This window comes from Vidua macroura, chromosome 1 (genome assembly GCF_024509145.1).
Source record: "Vidua macroura isolate BioBank_ID:100142 chromosome 1, ASM2450914v1, whole genome shotgun sequence".
NCBI classification, from domain to species: domain Eukaryota; kingdom Metazoa; phylum Chordata; class Aves; order Passeriformes; family Viduidae; genus Vidua; species Vidua macroura.
In genome coordinates, this window is record NC_071571.1 from 2,296,571 (window position 1) to 2,306,848 (window position 10,278).

Consider the following 10,278-nt stretch of genomic DNA (forward strand, 5'->3'; position numbering starts at 1 on the left):
CTCCTCTCCAGCCCAAACCTTTCCATCATTCTGGGATTCCACGAAATACCAGTACATCCACTGAGCTCCTGAATGATATTGCCCAGTAACGAGACTGTTTGGAACATGTGATTTACAAGCACCAGAATTTCCACTCCTCCCAGCTGACCAGGGAGAAGCATCTGCTTGTTGGGATGCATTTTCCAGCCTGGAACCGTCAGCAGCTTTGTTGTGCCAGGGCAAATCCCAATTTCAGTCCTGCAAACCTTTTGCTGGCAAGTCTGGAGCTGCACAGAAGACGTGAGCCATTTGCATGATTAAAGGTTGCTGGACCAAACTGATCAGAAAGATTCAGCAAGGCTCTCCAAGCCCAGCGTGAGCACAGATCCACTTGGGAAGGAGCTCTGGGCACGGAACTGGCTTCTCCCCAGAGTGGCTTCCACGAGAACTGGGTGTTCTCAGCTTCTCTCAGGATTGATCTCTGCACCTGCAGAGCGAATTCCTCTAAATATTGTTGTGGTTTTGGTGGCTTTTCCTTTATAATATCAAAACCTGATGCTTTGATTAGAGATGGGGAGGTGGTGGTGGTGGTGGGGGTGAATCTGACAGTGTTTTCTGGTATTTAGTCCCTAATTGAAATATTACCTTGAGGTATTTATTAAAAAAATATTAAATTGGCCCAGATATATTTTTTTTTAATGAATAAGGCTTTAATTAACTTTTTCCATATGAAATGTACATCAATGGAAATAGTTAGACAAATAGCAGGGGTGTTAGTCATGCAGAGGCACAGGGATGATTCAGTCAGGGACTGCGTGTGTTACAGCAGCCTCTCCCTCCGAGGGCACATGGGAGAGATGCTGAGAGGGAAAGAAAATTAGCATGAGAGATGGAAGGGAGCATGGAGAGGGAATATATTCAAAAAAGGCCAGGAGAAAGGCGAGGTTCCCAGTGGAATTAAAAATGAAGGGCTCCCTTGCTTACGCAGGAATAACTCGCAGAGCCCAGGGACCTGAGCTCTGTTACACAACTCCACAGCTCTGACCTCCCCTTCCCTTCACTCCCACCCCTCCTTGGCTCGCCCAGGTGAATTGGACAAGTTCTCCTCCACGATGACAGGAGCAGAGTTTGGGAAGAGCAGAGTAACGGTGAGGGTTGCGAAGCGTGAGCAGAGATCGCCCCGGGACGGGGTGGGAGCTCCGACCTGGGAGGTTTTGGAGAACAGGTTAGACAAACATCTGTCAGGATAGCTCAGGCAGAGTGGATCCTGCCTTTGGGCAGGAGGCTGCGAGGTCCAAGTCTGACATCTGTGATTTTAAGTGCTTCTGGAACACGGGCTGAGCCCGCCAGTCTGTCCAGATATTAGTGCGAAATCAAAAGTGTATCATAAACAAAGTAAGTTCTTCTAGGAAAAAAGAGTATTTTAATACCAAAATGCACCCCTAATTACACTGGCTTAACTTTTCTGCCACTTCCACTGAATTAGATATAAATTACACCAGGCCAAGAGGAGAATCAGGCCACGTGTTTTTCTGCTGATGGCCAAAATATATATTTTTACTTGACTCGATTTATTCAGTAACTGATTTGCATAGACATTTCCGAAGGCTGCTTGGTTGCTCTTTTTTTTTTTTTCCCCCCAGTTTTTTCGCACTTCACATGTCATCTATCCCCCACTCATTACACAGGGCAGCAGCAGTGTTGCCACCAAGGGAGCTCACATTTAACAGCAGGAGAGGAATCTTCAGCAATTCCCATCCCAAGGGACCGCAGGATGCGGAGCTTTGATTTTGTTGCTCTGAGATAGGCAGGGATGAAAGCAATGTGCACTGGCAGGAAATCCTTAAGGTGCTGGGCTCCTCCAGCAGCTTGACAAGTGCCTTTCCCTCCCACGAAAATCACCAAAATCAGTGTGAGCAGAACAGGTCGTCACCTCCCCTCCAAGTTAATATCATGGATAAGGAGCCATGAGTTGTTCCCACCGACTCTGGAGAGCACACACCCAGAGCTGGGGGGTGTGGATGCTCTTCAAGAACCTGAAACAGAACATCAGGTGTCAAGTCAGGAATAAAATCATGTCCACTCCTCAAATATGAAGGCAGGGTTGATATAAGAGCAAGCAGGCATTTGGTGAATTGACAGCAGCAGGAATGAGAAGCCAAAGCTGGGATTGTGGGTTTTCTTGCAATCTGGTTGGCAAAGCTCTGAAAAACCCTCACAGTGTGAAAGAAAATAAGAAAATACACTGAAATGACACATAGCCTGAGCAAGGGAAAGGTTCATCAAAGGATCTGTTATCATTTGGCTTAAAATGGGTGAGCCCAGAGACAGAGATCGAAGCTGAATCAAAACCCAGAGCACCTCCCTGCTCTTCACATTCTCCCACAGCCCTGGTCCCTTCAGAGAGACCCCAATCCCAACCCAGAGGTTATTCCCGTTCTGGGAGGACAAAATCCATGTGCAGTTCAGGCTGGAAGAGATCATCTCCAGAGGAGAGAGGATTCCTGGACACGAGGGCTGACCAATGTGTGGCATCTCTCTAATTAGAGGTGGTCATTATTTGAGCTTAAGAAACCCGGGTAAAACAAGAGAAGCATCAGATGAATGAAATTGGTTTGTCTTGTGAATACAAATGATGACTGATTAAGAAAATTATCTGGAGGTGTTTGGTATCCTCTGCTTCTACAGCAGGTTATTTGATTTTTTGAGGTTTTTTTTGAGGTCAAGTAGGCCACTCATGCTGGTGAGGGCAAGGTGAGAGCTTCACTGTTTTGAATCACAAGTTCTGGCTATTTTAGTGCTGTTGTAGTACTACTACTACTACTACTACTACTACTATTATTATTATTATTATTATTATTATTATTATTATTATTATTATTTAAGCTCTGTCTATGATTTGACAGTCAAACCAATGGATAACGTCCACAAATCACATTTCTGTGGTCTTATATTCACCAAGAACACAAGGTCTTATGAATATGTCTTATTCAGGGTGTGACAGATTCCCAGGAGGTGCCCATGCCATGTATTCACTTTCTGTGCTCTGCTCAGCTTCCCAAACCTAACCAGTGACATTTTCAGCCCAAAACGATGGCAGGTTGGCTCCTTATGGTGGCTGAAATTAAATGTTATTAGGACATGATGCAGTAGAGGGTGAGGTCTACTCTGAAATTGTGGTCAGGATAATTTTCTTCTGTTTTTAACCTCTAGGACTTATTTCTCCATATCTGGGACCAGCACCAGGCTGATCACCAGCTCGTAGACTTTGCTCAGCTATGCTGGCAATGCACAACAATGTAAGGAGGAAATTTGGGTTTTCCCACTTTTTCTGTTCTGATTGTTTTTATTGTGTCTTCTTAGGATTGAAAGATTTAAGGGAATGTCTCAGAACACGGCGGTTGGTCAGGGTGAAAGTCATGATAGGACAAGGGGGATGGTTTTAAGGTGGAGAGGGAAGGGTTAGATGGGATTTTGGGAAGGAATTCTTGGCTGGGAGGGTGGGCAGGCCTTGGCACAGGGTGCCCAGAGCAGCTGTGGCTGCCCCTGGATCCCTGGAAGTGTCCAAGGCCAAGTTGGACACTGGGGCTTGGAGCAACCTGGGACAGTGGAAGGTGTCCCTGCCATGGCAGAGGGGTTGAAAACAGATCTTTGAGGTCCCTTCCAACCCAAACCCCTCTGTGGTTCTGTGGTTCTGTGAAATGTTCCTGCCAAGGGCCATAAAAATCTCTGCATGACAAAGTTCTGAGCCTTTATCCGCCTTGGCAGATGTGTCCATGGCAGGAGGAGCTCCCTTCTGGAAAGGGAGCTGTAGCTCAGTTTTTGAGGTTCCTGTTTCAGTTGGGTGAGGCAGGGGATTTTTTTTGGTTTTCCCATCTTTAGGAGCTGAGCTCCTTCAGCAGTGTCCTCACATGCACTCCTCCGGTGATGGAGAAATTTCAGACAAGTGTCCAATATATTTAGCTCCCTTTTCTGCTTGAGATTTATACAAGAGCTCCAACTACAATCAGAATATCTGTCATCCACAGCTTATCTGCTGACTTAAAATTGCTTGTAAATCATCCAGCCTGCGTCTGGGGCTTTGCAATTTCCTCATTCCTCTGTGTCTGAATAGATCTGAAATTCCCTAGCATTGTCCTAGAGTGTTTGGGATTAGAAAGTGGGAGGATAATGATGGCTCTCCATCTCACAGGTGGGCAGCTGGGGCAGAGGAGATGTTTGAAAGCTGTGTTTTGTAGGACTGAGCCCCTTCTCCCTTAGGGACCAGAGATCCAGCCTCCAAACCATGCTTCCTCTCACGAGCTATTTATAAAAAGTGGCTTTTATGCTGTGGGAGCTACATCAAATTTTTCTGCTTCCCCAGCTTGGTGAAACTGAAACCCACAGGAAAAAAAAAAAAAAAAACAAAAAAACCCAAAAAAACAAAACAAACAAAAAAAACCCCACAAAAAAAAACCAGATTGCCCAAGCCTGCTGCAGGGAGGTGAGCAGTTCCTCCAGCACCCAGACCCCCTCCCTTCTCCAAATGGAGCCTGTAAAGCAAAAATTTCTGCAAGCCGAAAAATTGCTTAATTACCTCAAATTGATTCCATGGTTTTATTAAGATATTTTCCCAGCTCTATTATGGTTAATTATTTGTATTACTGCAGACTCGGAGGCCCCAAGCAGAGATCAGGGCCCCATTGTGCTAAATAGTGTACAAGCACTTAATAACAGAACCATTCCTTGCCCCAGATAGCTTGCAATTATGTGGGGAGCTGCAGTGGAAACACACCACAGCTCATGTGAGCACCTTTTAGGAGAGGTTAACGTGGATTTTGGAAGCCAAGAGGGTCCCTCACAAGAGCCTGTGCAGCCCCACTGCTCCTGCTGAGCTCCGGTGGGAAAACCTCAAAGGAGAATCTTGATGTTCAACCAGGAGATGAACGCCCCACCTGGCTTAAGGCTTTGTGAGGGGAATAAAGAGGAGAGAAAAGTGGGGGAAACTGGACAGGTTCCTGTGGTGCTTTCCCCTTCACCTTTGGTTTGTGCTCGGGGACTGGGCTGCGGGAGGTTCGTGAGGGAGCTTGTTGTCCTGGGGATTTCCAGCCTCGTCTTGCAGAGGCAGAGCTTTCCTCTGCTTAGGGAAATGCTAAGATCCAGCCTTGCAGGGACCCTGCTTCCTCCCAGCCCCAGTGAGGAAGTGGAGCACAAATGCAGAAGGGGAACCCTGTGTGTCTCCTTCTCCCTCCTCCCGCCCCGCTCCGCTCCAAATCTCTGTGGCTGCATCTCACCTGTGCGTGGCAGATCTCATCTATCGAGGGGTCAGCACTGGGGGAGCTTCTCCACACCTTCAAGTGAGTGGGGAGTGTTCTGAGACCTCGAAGCCTTGCTGGAGGTGATGTTTGGGGCTGGGAGTGTGACAGGTTTAGGGGTGAACGGGCAGCTGGCGATTCAAGCACGGGCGTTGCTTTTACCCCAGGTGCTGCTGAGCTCTGGGTGACCCTCAGGGGCTGCACGTCTCTGCAGCCCAGGGCTGAGAGGATGTGAAAAGCAGCAAACTGTAGCCCCAAACCAGGGGAAAATCCAATTGTTTCCAAGCACTAAGCTCAGGTCTCAAGCAGAGCAGAGAACCTCTGGAGATAACGCCGTGTCTCTGTGTGTGTGTGTGTGTGTGTGTGTGTAAAACGGCCTCGCCGAATCCCCCAGCTTTAGCCGGGCTTTGAAAAAGATCTGGGTGGTGATTCAAAATCCAGGTTATGACCTGTGACCTTTGGATGAGAAATTGTTGCCATTTAGGATGTGTTAGGAGGTCCATCCTTTTCATCAAATGCGTGTTTCTTCTTGCTGCGGGAGGCAATCACACCGGTATATCATTAACTCGCAGAAAAGGAGGCTGTAAAAGAAGTTGATGGGGGACCTTAGCCCACACCCTGCTGGGGTCTGCTCGGAGCACAATATCCCAGCGACCATGAGATTAAGCTAAAGAGAAAAGTGAAAATGCTTTTCACGATTCACACGCCCTTTAGATTGTTTTATTAAACCATTTGAATAGGGATTTCCCTTTCGGCCGACAACGGGGCCCGGCCAATGCATAGTTCTAGGTTGCTATGACTTAGTTGGTGCTGGCTAATCACAAGTGAGGGCAAATTTCATATAAAATATCTCGGGCCATTGTCAACCTAATGCGGCGTGACAGTGGCAGCACAAAGGGGGATTCATTCACCCCAGCAGGTAATAAGGACGATTTGCCATACCAACCAGGCAGTCTCGAGGGGGGCTGTCAAATACGATCAGAGCAGCGAAATGGAGCCTCACATTCCATTCTCAGGTGGGCGAAGGCGATCCTTTTGTTCAACCATGTTGCTTCTGATAACAGAATACAATTATATTCTCTCTTTTTTTTTTTTTCCTTTTTTTTTTTTTTTTTTTTTGCTTCCCTGTATCCTACTGACCGTTGGGGCTGTTTTGCATAGCAGTTTTTGGGGCTTGCCTTCTTTTTCTTGCCTTCTTTTTAATTTTTTTTTTTTCCCGAGGTCAGGAGGGACCCTAATGATCCTTTAACCTGGAAGGCGCCCAGGAGAATTTCACCCCAGTCCTTCCCCGCTCCTTTTCCGCCTTCCCCTTTCATTAAGGACCCTGTCCTGCCCTGTATCTCCGCTAATCACCCTCGACTGGCACACAGCTTCCTTTTGTCCAGAGCCTCCCAGGGATCTTGGGGAGACTCGGGGTAATTCGGGGCGGATGGAGAGGACCCTGCTGCTCCAGGACATGGAACATTCACAAGGCATTGATGGGATGGCGGGAGGGGGGGGATCAGAGTGTTTCACACATGACCAAGCCAACAGAAAGACAGATAAAACATTAAGGGGGGGGGGTATGTCGGGAGACATACACGGTAATGATTAGATCAGCAGAGAGATAGGGCGATAGCGAGAGAGATAAGGGGGTGTTTGCTTTGCAGGTATCACACTCGGGTTACTGATACCAGACCGTCCTGCTGATTTGCCTATCTTGGGGGTCTGCTTACCTGCGAGATCACCTGGGGTTGTTTTGACAGTCGCTAATTAACGAGAGCATTCCAGGCTCCGACCCACCCTGGGCTCAGGCTCACGTGGGAGCTCGGAGGGCAGCAGGGAGCGCTGGCCCTGCTGCCAGGACACAAGGCTTGCAGGCTGCCCTGGCCTCGGGCAAGCTGGCTCTACCTGTTCCAGGTACAGCTGGGAAGTTTTGGAAGTGTGAGAGAGGTTTGGAAGTGCAAGAGAGGTTTGGAGGTTTGAGCACCACGCTGGAGGTTTCAGCTCTGTTGTGCAGCGAGAACCATGAGCAACCAACAGGGAGAAAGTGAAAAGGAAAAGAATGAGAAAAGACCCCATCATTCAGATGTTTTGGGGAAACTTGGCCTTCAGGATCTTACAAGCTGCGCTAATCCAACCTCCTTCAATCCAACATTCCCTCTTATCTGTATCGCCTTCATGTTCCCTGGCAGGAATTGCCCATTTAATAATTTCCCTCCAATGAGCTGAATCACGGCTAATCTGATCAAATGTCTTTTTAGGGCCTTTCATCTTCCCAGGGATGTGTTGACACTAGCACAGCTGGTTCAGAGGAAACAAGAACTCAATCAGAACTCCGTTCAAAACACAGATGGGACCCAAACCTAACCTTTCCTTTAAGATATGCAAAAGTGTGGTTAACTTCTTGTTATTATGCATTTGCATAAGTCTTTGCATTTAGGGGCCTGATTTTTAGGTGGTTAAAAAAGCCAGGCAAAGCCTGGAGCTGGATTTTGATGAGAAACTGTGCAGAATCAGCTGGGCACGGAGCTGACAGGGCTCTCTGTGAAGAAGGGGACAGGCTGTGGTGTCACACAGAGCTATGGGGCAGCTCCTGGTTGGCATCACTTGCTGTGCTGTGCGTGCTGCATTTCTCCCAGAGCTGCAGCTGCTCTTGGAGCCACCCTCATCCCATTCCAGGGAAAGCCTCGGTTACCTGCAGCTCCCAAGGACTGCTGTTCTGGAAGAGTGGGCTTCCCTAGGTTTGGAGATAAACCCACGTGGGAATGCTGCCGAAGAGGAGGGGATGTGACACAAGGCAATGGCAGCTTGGGTGTCACTGGTGAGTGACTCCAGATCATTCAGGCCAGTCTGCAGAGCTGTGTGGAGACTGGAGCTGTGGATTCCCATCCCTGGAAACGGTCAGGGCTGGGCTGGATGGGGCTCTGAGTAACCTGGGCTAGTGGAAGGTAAAACTGCCCATGGCAGGGGGTTGGAATGGGATGATCTTAAGGTCCCTTTCCATCCAAACCATTCTGTGATTCTGTAATTCTCTGATTGCAGTCTTACAAAGCGATCTTTGAGGAATGCAATTAGTGATCCTTCTGCATCCAAGGGATCCCAGGCAGCCATTTGGGCTCTGCTCCTGTTCAAAGGCTCCCAAGGAATCAAGGTCTTCAGGGATTTATAGAACTCTGGGCACATCTTGGTGCAGCCAGAGCTTCTCTGGAACATCCTGGAGCTGCTGCCAAGACCTGCAACCAGATGAGATGCTGGTTAGAAAGTCTCCATGTTGTGGAATAATGGAATAGTTTGGGTTGGAAGGGACATTTCAAGGTCCTCTACTCCCACCTTTTTGCAATGAAGTGACCACAAGCCAGCCCCGAGGGAGCTCGAGGTGCTGAGGTTCTCCTGGAAGGCTCCATGGATAAACAGTGATCCCAGCACCAGCATCACTCATGGGGCAATAAGGCATCATGCAGCACAGGCTGGGGAGAGCACTCCTGTCTTTTGCCCCTCCCCTGTGGAGTGCTGCAGGCTGAAATGGTGCCCAAAGCTCAGGCTGGGGAGTGTAAGATGAGCTTTCTGCCCATTGCTTTGCAGATGGGGAAACTGAGGCAGAGTGTTGGAGTCACCCGTGCCCAGAGAGGCCCTTTGTGCAGCACATGAATCCCACTGGGGGAGGCAGTCACCAGGCTCTGATCTTCCCAAAGCCTCTGGAGGCTCCTCAGGGTAACCACAAGGCTTCCCTGGCCGAGCAGAAAATCGGGATCAGGGCACTTGGTGTTTTAGGCTTGGGAGTGACACCAAGGAAAGAAGCAAAAGCTTTAAAGATCTCAGAATCCTGGGACCTCTTCCTTAAGCTTTCGCTTAGGGGAGTATTTTCCAACACAACCAGGATGAACACTGCTCACGCTGCAGAATTTGGGAATGTGCTCTGTGGAATGAGTTTCCCTCCCACCAGGAATCCTGACTGGTCCTCTCCTTTTAGAGTCCTCGTGCTGAGCACGTCCAAGGCCACAGCTTCCATCCCAGTGGGTGGAAAGCAAACAGCGAGTGTGGGACTTTTAAAGAGTAAAGGGGTAATTCGAGGAGGTGCCAGGTCTGAGGTGCTGCAGATGGTGAGGATGGGTCAAGGGAAATGGGAACTCTGGAAAACAGGGACCTCTCCAGAGGGAAGCTGAGGGAAGCTGGAGGCTGAGCCAGACTTATGTAAACCATTTCAGTTGCTTTATCTGAGATGGGATCCTCTCTTGCTACAATCGAGAGGAATGTGGGGAAGCTGAAGCTCGCCTGCCTCCGAGGCTGCCAGAGCCAATATTTGGTTTCCAACGTTCCCGGTGTTTTCCCCTTGAGCACTGTCAGGGTCCCTGGAGCCGTGACATGACAGCCCTGTGATCCTCCTTCTCCTCCTCCTCCTCCTCTTCCTCCTCCTCCCCTGTGATGGGAATGAAGCTTGTTCCCCTCCAGCACTTGGGCACAGCCTGTGGATGGATTTGTCAGCCAGCCTGTGCCAAGGAGTTCCCTGTTCTCTGCCTTCCCCTGGTGCTGGGCCAATATTTAATAGTTCTGATTGGCAAATGATTTTCTGCTTGGTGATCATTCAAAAAAAAAAAAAAAAAAGAAAAAAAAAAAGAAAAAGAAAACACTCTTAACACTTTTTTTTTTTTTTCTTTTTTCCCACCTTCACTCCTTTCCCTGGGGAGAAATATGTCCTGTGAAAATGTGAACCTTCATTTCTTAGCATGGTTTAGGTTGGAAGAAACATTTAAAGTTCATCTAGTCCAGTTCCCCTGCAGTGAGCAGAGACACATTTCCAAGAGATCAGCTTGCTCAAAGCCCACCTAATTTCACCTTGGCTGCTTCCAGGCATGGGGCACCCACCACCTCTTTGGACAACTTATTCCAGTGCTTCACCACCCTCATCATAAAAAATTCCTTTCTTATGTCTGGATCCACATCTTTTTCGTTTAAAACCATTGCCCCTGTTTTAGTTCAGCAGGTTCTACTGAGAAGTCTCTCCCCAGTTTTCTTCCAAAGAGCA